Raw genomic sequence first — 16,713 nt, 5'->3', positions numbered from 1 at the left:
AATGCAGTTATTCTATGCCAATCAGAGCATTAGAAATGTGTGTGACATTTCCAATGTAACACATGATAGACCAATGCCATCAATCGGAACAATTTTTAACATTATTTCAAAATCTCAGGTGTTCGGTATAGTTGGTTACATAGCAACTCACAATGCATTGATCTGTGTTTTTTAAAATTAAACATAGGGAATAAGTATGGACTATGTTCAGAGTTAAAAAAAATGTCCCGGTATACTAAATGACAAAACAAAACGAAACACAAAAATTTGAACAAAATTCGACAAAAAGTACACATTTTTGGGAGTTTTTTGAAACGTTTTCAAACTGCAAAAATCTGTATCGTCTGTAAAGAGTGACAAAGTATGCCCCCAGTTAGAAGACGTGATCAATTTCACCAATTAAAAGTGAGCACTGTGTTACATTGTTCTCAGCCATGGTTTGAAGAAGGAAGAGAAGTTCATGTTCCCGAATCAGATCGACGAAGAAGCACGACAGCAGCTCAAGAGTCAAGACCGATATTTAACAATAATGGCAATAAGAGACCTTCACAATTCTACACTCCGAATAGGAGATGAGTGGTTTGGTGTTGAGGGTCGGCCGATACACTTGCGATCCATATATCGTCCCATTAGGTCATTTGGACTTCAGTCGTACCGTTTACATTTGGTGCTGCAGCAGAACACAAACAGCAACGACTAGACTGGTGTCGGACACGAGACCAGTGGGACATTGAATGAAACACTATTGTCTTTTCTGATGAATCCCACTTTTGTTTGGAGATCATGACAGTCGACACAGGGTTAGGAGACGACGTGGTGAATGGCGTAATTTTGAGTTTTCTGTGGTCCGCCACTTACAACGTAGCTCGCACTGGAGGCATTATGGTTTGGAGCGTATGTGTTAAAGAAGTAGATCTCCTGTGACATTCATCCAAGGCTCCATGACTGCACAGCGATACATGCAAGAAGTTTTGCAATCGGTAACAATTTCTTTTGCATTTGGCCACGAAGGCGTAGATGTGCTTCCGTGGCCGCCCAGTGTGCCAGATCTATCGCCCATCCCATACGGCATAAACACACGTAGAGGGGCTACTCATTATTAACATTTCAATTGTTTTATGTGACACAAACTTGTTCCAATTTTCATGGTTTGCATATTTAGTTGATATAAATTATTACACCAAGTTTCGTCTTAAAAATCAAACCCCTTCTAGGTCCTTCTTTTTTTTGTCATTAAGGGCCAGTTTATAGAAAGAAAATTAAATATTTACATAATTCGAATCAAATTTTAATGCGCGATTAAGCCATGAATCCGAAACTTCGATTGGTTCAATCTGATCACGTGTTCAGTTAATCTCGCATTTGATTACGAATTACGATTATCTTAATTTCGCTTCTGTAAACTGGCCCTTAGTATATTTAATGTTACATCACATTAATATAGACATACTCGTAATGTTATGTAATCATAGAATTGTGGTCAAGTAGCCTGGCTTTTGTTCTTTTTATTTGTACAACTAACCAAAGAGAGCTATCCTGATGTTCTAAGAACGGCATGATGGTTTTAATTTTAAATGAATGAAGACATTTACATTAGAATCGCGATCAGAGCGAGGTTATGATCTGAAGGAAATGCCAAAGCGTACCAAAGTCGTAATGTGTTTGCAAAAAAGAGAGAAACCCGCGATCTGCCTGGCCACACGTTTCTCTGAACGCTCGTTACATAATAGGCAAACGGTTACTTCTATGGTCTGCACGATCTCATTTTTAAACTTTTACAACGCTAAGAGTTAATTGATGTGTAATTTTGTAAAAGAAAATTAAAATCTTTAATACAAATTTTAAAATCGGATATATGGTAGAAATTAAAGACAGGAGAAATCACCATAATTAAGTCTCACGTGTTTAACACAGTACAACTTAGCTGACTTAATGTAACTGTACTCGTTAAAAATGTAGCTTAAATCGTAAAAACAAAGTTGTTGATATTAAAAAATAAATTGCTGTAAATGTACGTCTAGTGGAGTTATTTTGTGCAAAATTGTTACAATATGCCTAGATGGAAAATGTTAACTTGTTCGTTTGTAAACAGTTTAAGTTGAAACCGCCGATTTTCGACTAAAAAATAAAGCTAGGTGCACCCTTAAGCGCCCCTCTCTCAGGGGGTGGAGCAGCGAAGGGTGTTCGTTGTTGTCATTAGTCAGTGGCCTGAAATGGGTGGGGCTTTATCGTCTTTGTTTGCAAGGTAAATAATATTTTGCACAATGTATACACCTTTATAGAAATCAGAATGTGAAAGATCCAAATAACACTCAAGAAATGTAATCACATTCTAAAATATTTTGCGGATCTCGTATGCATAACTATGGTTTGACATTAGAATGTGAAGTGCTTGTTATATTAGATTCATCCACTTGGTGACACGCTTGACTACCCCTTGGAAATAATTTGAAATGCTTTTGGTTTCTGTTTTTGCTTTGCTCTCGGTTTGCTCACGATTCAGCTTTCCTTATTAATGTTTTATTCAATATAATTGTTTTGTGCCGTACAACCTACCTATTTTAAGGAATTAATCATTTATTTAATACGCGTTTAATAAGACAAGATCGATAAATATTAGCTAAGCAAATAGCACAAATGTGCTCCAATCAATTCGCAGCATATAGGTACGCTGAAATATTCAATACATCATTTTGCATCTTATTTATTTATTGGAAAAGCAACACAGCACATAATGAATGACTAATGATGAAAAGTTTTAAGTTTGTAGTTTATTTTACGCCGTCTTTGATTACTGTAATTTTCAACATTCTGGAAATATGAACCTCTATGATTAACCTTTTCTTTATATACTTATTAATAACAAATTGCTTGAAATAAATTTGAAAGATTATTTGATTATGACGAAATTATTTAAGAACAAAGTCAAAGTCGACTGTGGACCAAGGTTCGAGCGTCTTTTCAAAGATTTAATTTTGTCGCTTGTTACGAAGAATTGCAGGAATATTTTACCGCCGAAGCGGTCGACCATTCTTATGACGACGTTAAATCAAGTTGTAAGAAAAAATGTTGAATTATTTAGGGAAAACGGAAGTGCTGAAAGAAAAAGAGGTAGCAGAAGAACAACCAAAACAACAGTCGAGGTAGTAAATAATGTGATGGAAGATGGAAGTTATGGAAACAATTCCATTCACGTTCGAGAGCAAATACAGAAATAAGTTGAGACGCACTGTTTTATTCATAGCCTACTTTGGCTATTTTTTTTTCGCGCCGCATTATGTTTCTATACCTATACAGGTGTTTCTGAAATACGTGTGTTAATTTTAACCAGTGAAAGAACTCGCCAATTTATGAAACTTTTCTCTGTAATATTTTGTAAACTTCGTAAAAGTATTCCAAGATTTTTTGCCCCACAATTTTTACCAAACGAGTCGTTTTGTGTGATTAACTAGTTTCTATAGAGTGTCCCAAAAATGGCGTACAAACTACTAGTACTACATGTACATGAAAAAAATATGGAAAAAATGTTTCCGACAAAAAAATCAATTATTTTTATTATTATTAACGATAATACAATGTAAACAAAGATAAATTCATACATCATTCATTACCTTGCAATGTTACCGTAGTGGATTTAAAATATTTTTTTCGATTTCCAAAGCTTCTAAATTCTCTATTACGCAGGATTAAATATTGGTAGTGAGTGATCTTGTACTTTGTGATAATATGTACGATTTGAGGTAGCTGTCATGACAATTTCATACATATATTTCAAATTAATTGACCTGTTAAGTGCCACTTTCAAAGACCGCCAAATCAGCAAGTAAGTCCAATAGAATTTTTTAAACATTTTTCTGATATTAACGGTAATCTCTTCTACACCGTAGTGCACCGTTAGTACGCCCTTTTTGGGACACCCTGTATTTTTTGTAACCATGAGAATCTAAATTTTGATTATTTATTCTTTTCTATAACAATGGAACTTTTTAACAAAGCTCTGTTTCTATCACGATAGAGAAACTAATGCAGTGAGAGGCAAAAGTATGGAATAAATTCCTTAAAAATTAAACAAAATTTTTTTCAAAAAAATCTTCGGACAGTCAATTTTAGTTTATAAAAATACATATTTTAATACCAAATAAAATTCCAAGCAGTCATTTGTTTTCGAGTGATCACATCATCGATATTTTTTTTTAATTAATTCTGATAGCCTTTTTAAATGTCTAAACGACAGCATAAAAATTTTGTTATCTTACCTAAAGAAATCTTTGAGAAAAAAAATAATAAAATTGAATAATTTTTTGTAGTGGGGAACTGTTCGATTAAGAAAATGCTGGTGGTAAAGGCGAATAGCTGCTTGTGTATTCTTGCCACGCTCAAAATACGCTTGGTAGCATGTCGGTCATTTCACCAAAAATGTGCATTTTTACTCAAAATTATGACAAATACAATTTTTTACAGTCAAACAACTTGTAAAATTACTTGCGCAACTACTCCAGCTGACAGCACAAAGTAACTATATTTAATTAGTTTTCTCATTAGAATGTTGCCGTCAAAATTATTTCTTCAAAATTTTTCAAAAAAAAAAAAATATGTATACCTACAGCAATGTTTAGAAAAATTTTGATTTTAAAAATAATTAAAAAAAAACATGTATATATATCACAATTTGAAATGAGATTGTCGCCCAAAACTTACTATTAAAAAATATACAGTGAGTTCGTAAAGTTCGGAATAAATTCGATAAAACTGTAAGTATGTATTATTTTCTGAGAAAAATCCTTGAACAGGTCAACTTTGTTTTTAAAAAGTGCATATTGTTCAGTACTTTGCTTACATTGACAGCTTGTCATCTCCTAATAATGACGTTATCAATAATTTTTTTAAATGACACCCCCCATTTTTTTCTTATTTTTCTGGTACGCCTTCGTACTAGCTAAACGATTAATGAAAAAAATTGACACCTCACATAACATTTTTTTTGAGAAAATTAAATTTTACTTGAAAAAAATTAATTTAATTTTTAACTTAATTTTTTTTTTCAATAGATTTAGTTACAATGGAAGGTTTATTTTAATTGACCAAACAATTTAGAACGATTTGTGGTAGAGAATTCGCCGTGAAATGGAACAAATAAGCCCTGACATTATTGAGCGCAGTGTACAAAGTGTCGGTGAGTGCCAAATAGTTGGCAGGAGGCAATTTCAACATTTGCGTTAAATTTTATTGTTAACCTGAGATGTTTGTTTGATTTTGTTCAAGGTCAATTAAAATTTTTACATTAAAAATTAAGTTAAATTTTTTAAGTAAAATTACGTAAAATTACGTCATTACGCAAAAACTGATCACGTCACTTAAACAAATTGTGCGTCACAGGATCGTATTTTTCGAAATAAAATCGACCTGTTCGAGCGATTTTCTTAAAAACATCACATAACGTTATTATGAATTTTGTTCCAAACTTTATGTTCACACTGTATAAAAACAGGACTTCAAAATGTGTTGTAGCTATTTTTCCTGGAATTTTCTATAATTCGTCAATTTTCCTAATTCGTCACCCACCCGGTCCCGGACGTGACGAATTATTGAATTTCTACTGTATTTAGTTCAAAAGTTGCTAGTAAAAGCATTTATTTGTTCCCTACTTATAAACATCAGTTTATCAAGTCACTGTATTCACCTTGAAAATGGCTAGCATGTAAAATTATACTAGGAAGCATGGCATGGCATGGCTAGCCAGTAAAATTTTACACCCGTGCTCATATGAGTGATGTGCGTTTCCAAAGCAATACGTGTAAAGCTCATACGATTTTTAATTTTTAATAATTTGTATAACTATTTACAAGTGAGGAACAAATAAAATATTCAACAATACAAGCATGGTAACGGGTTTTACTGGCTTCAGAAGATGACTGGCTCGCCTTCGGCTCTCCAGTCATATCCTTCTGTCGCCAGTAAAAACCTTTTTTACCATGCTAGTAATGTTAAATACTATTACCACCCTTTATGCATACGGGCCATTGTTCAGCACGTATGAAAAAATGCTCTGTAAATAAATCATTTTATCATATAACATATTCCATCAGTTGTTAAATCTAAACAGAATTTTACATAAGTTTCATAATAATTCTTAAAATTGTACTTGTAAATTGAAAATTAAAACATTGCTGTTGTCTTTGTACGCAAACATAAAAATTATTATGAGTAAGATATTTTTCGGCACACTGAAATAATTGAGAATTTAACAATTATTGGTTTACCGATACAATCATGTGCCACGAACAAAGCAAGTTATATTCCACGTCAATGTCAATATAAATAGCACAAAGGATATTACTCCCTAAGGCTACAATTCATTATTAGCTTCTGTTTGCAACAAGTCTGCCTTTATTCGTATGTGTCACCCTGTCTTCCACCTACACATAAATTATCAACAGTAATATCCCAAGTGCATGAAAATTTTGACGTTTTGTCAAAATGTTTTGCTTAGAAATATGTCGAATAAATTTTCCACGTAATAAAATCCCGAGTGGGTAGTACGAGGAATTATGGGTGGAAAATTTACGAGAAATATTTCTTTAAGCAAAACGTTGCGACAAAAAACGTCAAAATTTAATCAGGTTATTTTCATGTACGCGGGGTATTCGGATGATTATTTCCTGAGTTATTATGAACAAATAGAAAGAAGAAGCGATTAAATTTTGACACAGATACCTACAGAAGTCCCAAAAATGGCGTACTAACGGTGCACTACGGTGTAGAAGAGATTAAAGTCCTCGTCTAGAAATAGTCAATTTTGACTTAAATTGTAAATCATTTTACAATAGGACAGCAAACCGTCTTATAACTACCATAATACCCTCTAACTTTATTGCCCCTTTATTGTGCAGTACCGACTCAAGGAAGAGCAAACATCAGGTAAAGTAACAGCCCCTATTTATTTATGGAATTATTTATGGTAGTTATAAGACGATTTTCTCTCCTATTGTAAAATGATTTACAATTTAAGTCAAAATTGACTATTTTTCGACGAGGACTTTACCATAAACGTCAGAAAAATGTTTAAAAAATTCTATTTGTTTTTTACTAACCAATGCTATAATCCTATAACAATATTGAAGGATTGTGATCAGGTTTGCAATTATTTAGGTACTTCATTATTTCCAGCATTTCCAAGAGGTGATTTTATGTCGGTTTTACCTTAAATAACCTCAAAAATCAAAAATATTTGCAGACTATTGGGATACATAGAATGTTTCTAAATGTAGCCACATTTAGTGTAACAAATAGGTCCATATCTTCTACAAAAAAGAAGATTAATTTGTTTATTTTTTACCTGATATTTTAACTACTTAACCGACGTACTGCAAAGTTGTTCCCCGAATTTTGGGGCACCCATTATAATCGTGTCGTGTCAAAAATAAATTACTCCCTATGACTTAGGAATATTCGTTACTAGGTTGTCATAAATTTGGTTAGGTTGGAGGCTATGTTGTTTCTGGTGACAAACAAATGATATCGTACCCATATTAAAAATGTAAGGCAGGGTATTCACAGTTACAAATGACTAATTTCTCGCTAAGCGATAGAGGTTTTTTCGTTTCACAATCAATTTTGGTTTCTGGCGGCAGATTTAGTGGGACTTAATCTCTCAATTCATAGTAACTAAACTTAGGCATTCAAAATTACTTTTTAAAATTTTAGTTACACACAACATGAAAAACGTTATTTCCCTAAAAGTTTGAATTCTAGGGAGTAATTTATTTTAGTTACATACAATGTAAATAAATACAATAAAAGGACAAATAAATAATCCCCAAGAATTTTTTTTCCAGCTTGAACGGTATTCAAGAAAAGAACATTTTAATTCGACCAATCAAAGCGTTTTAAGCCATCCAGGTGTATTTCCCGTAAATGTTGCTAGGTTGCATATTTTATTACGTTTTCAATAAACTTTTGAGAAACGTCAGTGTCAAAATTTCATTCAAATCACTTCAAATCGCTTTAGTACCGCCGTCGTGGTCAACCGTGCTCTTTCATCATGTATTCTGCAGCGGATTATGTGGAAATGTTGATAATTTATGGAGAATGGGGAAATGAAGAAAATCCGCATGCTCTATTTTCAAGAGCAAGTAACAAGGAATGTAAAGACTTGACAACATTCGAGGTAGGCATGTACAAGCCAAGGCGTGGCCGCGGCTTGTTGCCTACCAAGAAATGTTATAGTCGATACATTCCGTGTTATCTTATTAAATTTTTCCCGCTGCCACCTCAAAATTTACCCAAATTTATTAAGAAATCGTTTTGGTTTGTCACCTGTCATCGCAATTAATTTTGATTTCAACCTCATTTCGTGAGAATCGTGTAGGCTGTTTTGCCATGTTACGTAGACAATTGCAATTATAAACAAAATTATTGAATGACATGAAAAGTGGTTGACATCGTGAAATTAAGAAATATTGAGGTAGACGAAATAGTGTATCTGTCACAATAGTGTTAATGGTAATGTTAATGTTAGTGTTAGTCAGAATGTTAATCTTCAGAACATTGGTGAAACGTTCAACCGTTCATAATAATGGTGATGGTGATGTTAATGTTAGAAACGATGTTAAGAGATCCAGAAAATGTCTGGTTGTTTAACATCTTCGTTAACATCTACCAATCACCATCGAGGATTTTACGCAGGCGCAGGCGCAGTGACAGTTCACACCACGTTGACAGCTGTAAGAGTAACATTCCGTTAACATTATTGTGGACACTGGACTACTAACATCACCATTGCCATCTCCACTAACATTATAACATTACCACTAACATTAACACTATTGTGACAGACCCATTAAAGAAGCCGCAAATATTGCCTCCACAAGTGCACTGCCGGAAAAATCGCGAAACCGATATGAGTGTACTATTGCGGGCAAAAAAAGTGGGACATCAACGTCATTGTCTTGACTTTTAATGTGAAATAACCCTTATCTTATTCTAACCCTACTTTGAATTGATTGACGTTGTCATTAAGTATTGTAGGTTGTAGGGAATGATTGTAAGTAAGCACGTAGTGAAGATTTATTTAAGGCAAAGTCCCAATCAAAATCTATCTTTATCAAAAGGAGAGAGCATTTGGAAAAGGAAAATAGGAGTATAAAATAAATTTTTAAACTGTCATCTGGAATAGTGTCAAAAAAATGACAATAAAGCTTAAACTACATCGAATTTTTCAAAACTGACAGAAATTTGATGTCCCACTTTTTTTGCCCGCAATAGTACTATGGCGGCCAAAAAATTTTAGCCGTCACTATCTTGACATTCATGTAAAGTGTAAATAAAGCTTTAGGAACCGTAACTCCACTTTCGATTTTTGTCATTTTGACATGCATGTTAAGATTTTGGTACAGTTTCCCTAATCTACGTCATTGGCGCCCACACATCACCCCTTCAAGTGGTGGTGCAGTCTAAAAATAGAACGGACCGAAATTAGAGCACTGCGGGGCATTCGATAAGAACCGACTAATCGAATCAGGGTGTGTTTTTGTTTTGAGTCGAACTGTTGTAAAATCAAATAAAGAACGTTTTAATTCCAAATATTGCATCATTGCTAACATCAGAAGTGGGATCGCTCCTGTGCCGATTTTTTTTTTATCGTGCCCATCCGATTACCAGTGATAAAAAAATTAAATCGTGTTTCGGTTAAATTCCGGTTACGTTGTTTGTTGTGCTTGAAGTTAAAAGACGATGAGTAAAACGGAAGAAACAGTGCTCAACAACTCCAGCAACGAGCCTACAATGCAAGATTTTATGAAGCTGTTTTTTTCGCAATTTGCACAAACTACAAAATCAGTTAATCCATCCGACTCACGCACAGTTGGAAAAGACGAAATTTCTTTTCAATTAACGGCGTATGACCCAGATGATACTTCGTATTCCATAGAAGAATGGTTGAAGGACGTTAACAACATCCGCACAAAGATAAAAATTGATCACGACATCATGATATTGAAAGCTGGAGCGGCTCTGCAAGGTAAAGCACGAAAATTTTATAACCGCTGGAGGCCTCTTGTCAGAACTTGGGCCACCTTCGAGGACGATTTAATTACAGCATTTCCCGACCATGAAACCTGGCACACAAAATTGGTGCGTGCTGCTAATATGAAAAGTTCCGATTTCGATAGCATAAGTGAATACGCAATTGAAAAAATTCGTAGTTTGTATCGGCTTTATTCGGATTTGCCATGAGACAGAATTTTGTCGCCAGTTGTGGGTCGCATAGAATCCATTGCCCTGCGTGCCGCGATAAACCTACATCAGCCCAAGAACCAAAAAGAACTTATGCTCCTGTTGCGACAAAACGAATTGGAAGAGCCCCCTACAAAGCGACCTAGAGTAGACCAGATTCACCATTTTTCGGGTAAATGCTTCGCTTGCAATAAAACCGGCCATAAGAAGTATCAATGCAAAAATGTGTCATCATCTATTGTCAAACCCATCGCCGGCAATGAATCACCCCAAGAGAAGTCCACTCTTGTTACTCCACGGGGCGAGTCTTCTTCTTACTGTACATGTACATTTTGTAAGCGTATGGGCCACACCATAATGACGTGTTTTAAGAAGAATACACAATCAACAATCCGTTGTATACTGACAGAAAGACGCGAAATAATGCCTACCGCCACTTTCGTGATGTGTAGCCTCGAGCGTTCCTTCAAGTACATGGTAGACTCTGGTGCAGATCGCTCAATAATTCACCACCGTGTTGCGAAAATAACAAACACACATGTTACCCCGGTATCACAGACTTTAACCGGATTTGGAAAAGGGTCGATTCGATCTCTTGGACGCTGTCAGCTACATGTTTCTCTCCAAAAAGCGACACTGGAGATCGATTTCTTGGTGGTAACCAACCATACCATCCCAGATGTTGATGCCCTGATTGGCTTGGAGACCATCACCCGACACGGAATTAAAATTGTCACTCAGAAGTATGGCATCGACTTGGAGCTTTGTAAACCAGAGCCAGCTGGCGTTCGTACTCTGCAAGTGCATCCAGATCTGTCAGGAGTGGACGAGCAACATAGAGGTCGTCTGCAAAACTTGCTTGCTACCTTGAGGTCCACAAGCCAAAACTCGGTAACAACAGGTGAATCACAGATTAAATTAACAGATGTTGTTCCAGTGAAAAATAAGACAGCAGCCCAAACGGTCAAGGTACCAAGTACTGTGTTCACTCGCATTGGGACCTTACAGGATTTTACAGGTGCTTGCTGACGAGCGTCATGTTGTGCGAAGAACGAATCGGCGAAGTCAGGTTACCAAAGTGGCGGCTTGCGAGCTGAGACCCTGACCAGACGCAATTCCCATTGTTACATAGTAAGGCACTATTCACGGACTATGTGGGAACTTCACTGGTCAGGAGACGAATGATTTCGTATGTTGTCTAGGGACCATTATTGGTCGTGAACTCTGACTTTGTTTGATAAGGACCTTTATTGGTCATGAACTCTGTTTATTTTTGTATGATAGGGACCTTTACTGGTCAAGAACTATGTTTCTTTAGTTTTATAGGGACCTTTATTGGTCGTGAACTCTGTTTATGTTTGTTTTATAGGGACCTTTACTGGTCGTGGCTACACAATAATAGATTTGTTTGGACCTTCATTGGTCGTGACTTACACTACTGTAAACTTGTTTGGACCTTCACTGGTCGTGGCTTACACAATTGTTGATTTATTGCACCTTTACTGGTCACGAGCTTACGGTTTGAACTTTCACTGGTTAGGACCTTAACTGGTCGCTCAGGACCTTAACTGGTCGCTCAGGACCTTAACTGGTCGCTCAGGACCTTAGCTGGTCAGGACCTTAACTGGTCAGCACCTTAACTGGTCACGCAGGACCTTAACTGGTCAAGCATACTTATGTTCTTTTTACTTTGTTTGAAACCTTGAATGGTTACGTACCCTTAAGCTATAGGAGTGTATGTTTTGTAGTGAGGACTCCTATTGTTGTTGGCCTATTGTTGTTAGTTTAGCTAACTATCTAGTTTGTAAGATATCCATGCCTGTTTTTGTTGTTCTGGGAGTTGCGAGGACGCAACCCTTTCAGAATGGCCGTGTTAAGATTTTGGTACAGTTTCCCTAATCTACGTCATTGGCGCCCACACATCACCCCTACAAGTGGTGGTGCAGTCTAAAAATAGAACGGACCGAAATCAGAGCACTGCGGGGCATTCGATAAGAACCGACTAATCGAGTCAGGGTGTGTTTTTGTTTTGAGTCGAACTGTTGTAAAATCAAATAAAGAAAGTTTTAATTCCAAATATTGCATAATTGCTAACATGCATATTGTTATTCTGACAATCAATTGAAACTGTTTAAAGCTCAATATTCCAAAAATCCGACATGAATGAACCAAATTAGAGCAGTCGTACTATTACGATCATAAAATTTCGGACATCAAACTTCTGTCACATTAAAAAAATTACTCTAAATTATGCTTTATTGAAACTGTTACATGAAAGATGAAATTGTTGTCAATATGACACCGGTTTAAAATATAATTTTTGTAATATACTAAAGTCTATTTTTTCCTGGTAGGCGCGTGCGTGCGCATCTCCGAAAGGTAGAATCACATAGCTAAGATTTTTAGCAGGATGCAGGAATTGTTAGTATTTTTGGTTGCATATTATCTAGGGGGATCGGTATTTGTGGTTGCAGATTAAAACTCATGTTTATGATTTAATGTTTCTATAATTTGTAAAATGTAAACAAAAAAGTTTATGAATCAACTCGTGGAAAAATTGATAACAAATATTATATGTACAACATTTTTTATTTTATACACACAGGAGTTAAATTGGGTACAAAACAACTCGATACTTTTGGATTCAATCGTTAATTAAAAAAATAAAATAAAATAATCAACACCGCACTTTTCACCTAAAAAAAAATACAGTGACATCGACAATAATTGTCAGTTCACATGAAAGCGGCAAAAATTTCATAACATGGACATGGCCTGCTTCGACAACAATCATTTCTAATAACCATGTATCTTGCAAGATAAAAGGTCTCCCTTCTTGGCGTATTTTTTTTATTTCCCGTAAATATCTTCTTCGCCAAGATATGTCTTCTCTTTCTATTAACAGGCTTTTTCTGTTTCGTTATTTGTGCTATTTGAAATAAACATAGATTTAAATGTTTACAGTTAATTGAAAACAATGTATGTACTTACTTAAATTTTAATTCATGTAAAACATTATAAAGCTTAGAACGACTGATGTTTGGAATTTCTTCATTGTTTTGCACTTCCCTGTACACAGCATCAATTGTAGGAATTCTGTTTGCAGAGAAAAATGAGTGCACTGTTTTTCGAATGAGATATTTTTGATGTTCATCCATTTCCTATCAGGTTTCTTCGGTGCCTGTAATTGCCCACACTTCTTTTCTTCCGCCAAGTATCATTGAATGGTTCTAAATCCACAACCTTCAACACAAAGTAATTAAGCTGTGATACAACCAAAAAAAACTCAGAAATCAATACCAGTATAATCTGCAGTTTTTTCCATTTGAGCCGTCTTGGTTAACTCGGCAAAATCCTTGGAGATCCCACGAAATACTTTAACGATCATTTCTTTCTCGGCTTGTAAGAAATTTGCTATAAATATGCATTAAAAAAAAACTGTTACTTGATGTTAGCATAAATCCAACTTACACCGTTTGGTGATCAAAATTAAGACATCTTGTTGACATATAAAAACTTCTTAACCTCTAAGAACTAAGAACTGTTTTTTTAATAAATAAACGGACACAACACAAAATACACACAAAACACGAAAGGAAAACTAAGACACGATGTAACAAAAATGGCAGCTTGGACCTGATTGACAGTACAGAACACTGTAATATTGCACATTTCTCTAGTGTAAGTAGAAAAATAAAGTAACCAATAGGAAAGTCGCATTTCGTTGCAGGATTTTGTAAATGCGCACGCACGCGCCTATCAGGAAAAAATAGACTATAGTACATTTGGGTATTTATTGTATATTTTTTATTAATTAAAACCTCGTTCTATTCCATTTGTCTGATTTTTAAAACTTCTTGAATATTTTCTCGGTAAATCTGACATTCACATTTTCAAAATTGACACAATTAAAATTGAGGTTATTTATACATAAGGGTCGTTTTAGAATGTATGTATGACAGCACGATGACATTAGTGTCCGAAATTTTTTGATCGCAATAGTAGGTATGTACTATTCCGGACACGGAATCTTGGCCACGACTGACATTTAACTGACAAATATGTGTGAACTGGCCTTTATTGAATATAACCCAACTTTTGACTCGATAATGCCATTTCCCTGCTTTTTTGATGTCACAAGAAAAACTTCAAAGTGATTTTTAATAATTGTCATTTATTAATGACACTAATGACTGGTTTACATCATTTTTTTTTAGAAATGTCTAAAAAATGTTGGCCAAGATTCCGTGTCCGGAATAGTACATAGATAATCTGAGGTTAACGTCGTGTGTAGTAGAAAAATGACAAAATAATTTCGAGTTTTGAAACTTACCACCCAAAAAATACCAATTACAATCAAGACGGTAACCATAATGACAATAAAGTATGGTTTACAATTTTGGTAATTGTTCACTTCTGGAATTTTCGCGTTTTTTCTGGCTAGACAGCCTCAGAGGGTCCTCCTAGATTGTGTCCCACCATTGAAATCTTGTGCAAATGCCTTTTTTTTAAATCTCTTGTTGTATTTCAAGGTCGCGTCAAGGTCGCGCCAAGTCTTAGTATAACTAAAGGGTAAGGAAAATTTTCATTTGCACAAGGTTTGACTGGTGGGAAACGATGTAGGAGGACGTCCTGAGGCTGTCTAGCCAGAAAAAACGCGGAAATTCCAGAAGTAGTTAAAGTGAACAATTACCACAATTTTTTCTTTTTGAAGTGACAAAAATTGACAGCTAAAATTTTTTGGCCGCCATAGTACGTACGAATCATTTAAAAACTGGTGCGGCAGGAAAAATGTGTCCACTGTTATGCATAAGGTAATGCACTAAAGTCACCGGCAAGCCGTGGTGCGACTGGGGCGAGTATTCAAGGTACAGAATCCTTCTTTTTCTATTTCAAATAAACTTTTGAACTTTCATCTTCGCTGTCAAAATTATTATTTCCCTAGAACTTTCGTGAAAATATTAAGTTCCGGCGTCAAGGGAAACAATACAAACGAATGATATTGTCAACTTATACGCCATGTTGCTATGACTATAATAGTTATTTATTTGTATATCAAGGATGCGAAATCGTACTTTGACGAACCGAGAAAAAATTGTCGCCAATGCCGCTTTGCGGCCGAGGCAAGAAAATCTGGAGATCATCAAAGGATTTCGTAGCCAAGGTGTACACAACATATTGTGTGCAACAGAAAATTTGTAATTATAAAATGAACAAGTAAAATTTCCTTCACTGTCAATAAAATAAAAGTCGGCTTACATGTCGCCATGTTGCTATAGAAACAACATAAATAAAACAATTCGTTTTGAAAAAAAATGTAGAAATGTCGGAAGAAAATTACGATGTTTCAGTTCCGTGTACTCATCCAGAGTTAAAAAATATTATAAATTGTGCATTGGCTCATTAGATACCTGGAAATCTAAACGGCAATATGAAAAATGTTACAGTGACTTTGAGACTGGTGTAACAAGAAGAATGTGAAAACCGTGTCGGATAATGTTGCATTGGCTTACCTATTTACTGGAATTTATTTATTGTGGCAGGTAAATGTTAAGTTCTGTTATAATAAGTTGTATCATCTGCTCCATTTTAGGTTATTTTAATGGTGGAAATATCAGGGGCCGTGCTAAGAGACAAATAAACCAAAATGTCTGTTGATATGACATTCAGGATATGTTACTAGGTACTATTTAGATATTTCTCTTTTTGATCGGTGAAAAATTAACCTAATTCACCGTGTCTGTTGTAGATGGATAATGAGGATCTTTTTTATCGACTCCTCATGAGGCGACCACACCATTTGAAATTAGCGGGAATTTCAAACCGGATGAAAATTCTGTACTAATACAGGCCGTTCCTGACACAAAAACTGGCACAAATTAAACTTTAACTGTAACCAATTCAGACTTTGTAAGATTACACCGCAAATATGCAGATAGATATGTTGTAATTGTGATAATAAATAAATATTGAAATTACTTTTACTTTTACGGCCGTCGTCAAGGCAACGGCTGCGAAATTCAATTTCGCGGCCTGTTGTACGCACGCGAAGTGCTCATTTCGCGTACGGTTGCACACAAAATTGATTTACATGACAGGCAGCGTGAAAAATTATTTTTAAAAAAATCAAAATTTTCCAGGAGACTTGAGGACACTGTTGAAGAATTAAAATGTCATTTTATAAAATAAAGACCAAAACAACAATCTTGAAGATTGTAAAAATAAAACTAGGACAATAACTGGAATTTCTGAGGTGTATTAATTTCTTTTTGTAATTTGCCTCCATTTTGATTCTCTAATAGACATATTAACGAACGCGACGTCATCATTGGAACATTTTACGAAAATTTTTAGGTTGGCAAAGTTTGATTCGTCATGCGTGTCAGTTTAAATTACAAAATGTGCAAAGAATTATTTATCAGGATTTATCAAGCAACAAATTCGCGACCGTATTTTTGGGAATTTCACGTATTTCAGCGG

At 35.1% G+C, this 16,713-nt stretch overlaps 2 long non-coding RNA genes across 3 annotated transcripts; one reads left to right on the top strand and one right to left on the bottom strand.

Moving 5' to 3' along the window:
• Positions 1-12,720: 12,720 nt before the first annotated feature.
• On the bottom strand, positions 12,721-13,991 carry LOC138124274 (uncharacterized). The gene is made up of 4 exons (XR_011157090.1): positions 13,705-13,991; positions 13,534-13,647; positions 13,225-13,476; positions 12,721-13,162 (listed from the first exon to the last, which is right to left on the bottom strand). It is a non-coding gene; the product is annotated as an uncharacterized lncRNA (long non-coding RNA).
• Positions 13,992-14,240: 249 nt separating this feature from the next.
• Positions 14,241-16,184, top strand: LOC138124275 (uncharacterized). 2 transcript variants are annotated; one of them, XR_011157092.1, is made up of 4 exons: positions 14,241-15,101; positions 15,681-15,776; positions 15,827-15,916; positions 15,983-16,184. It is a non-coding gene; the product is annotated as an uncharacterized lncRNA (long non-coding RNA). The 2 variants fall into 2 exon arrangements; XR_011157091.1 differs by lacking the exon at positions 14,241-15,101 and having other exon boundaries at positions 15,118-15,776.
• The last annotated feature ends 529 nt before the right edge of the window (positions 16,185-16,713 follow it).

This window comes from Tenebrio molitor, chromosome 2, assembly GCF_963966145.1.
Source record: "Tenebrio molitor chromosome 2, icTenMoli1.1, whole genome shotgun sequence".
NCBI classification, from domain to species: domain Eukaryota; kingdom Metazoa; phylum Arthropoda; class Insecta; order Coleoptera; family Tenebrionidae; genus Tenebrio; species Tenebrio molitor.
The sequence above is the reverse complement of the archived record's forward strand: the minus strand, read 5'-3'. Positions and strand labels throughout refer to the sequence as shown.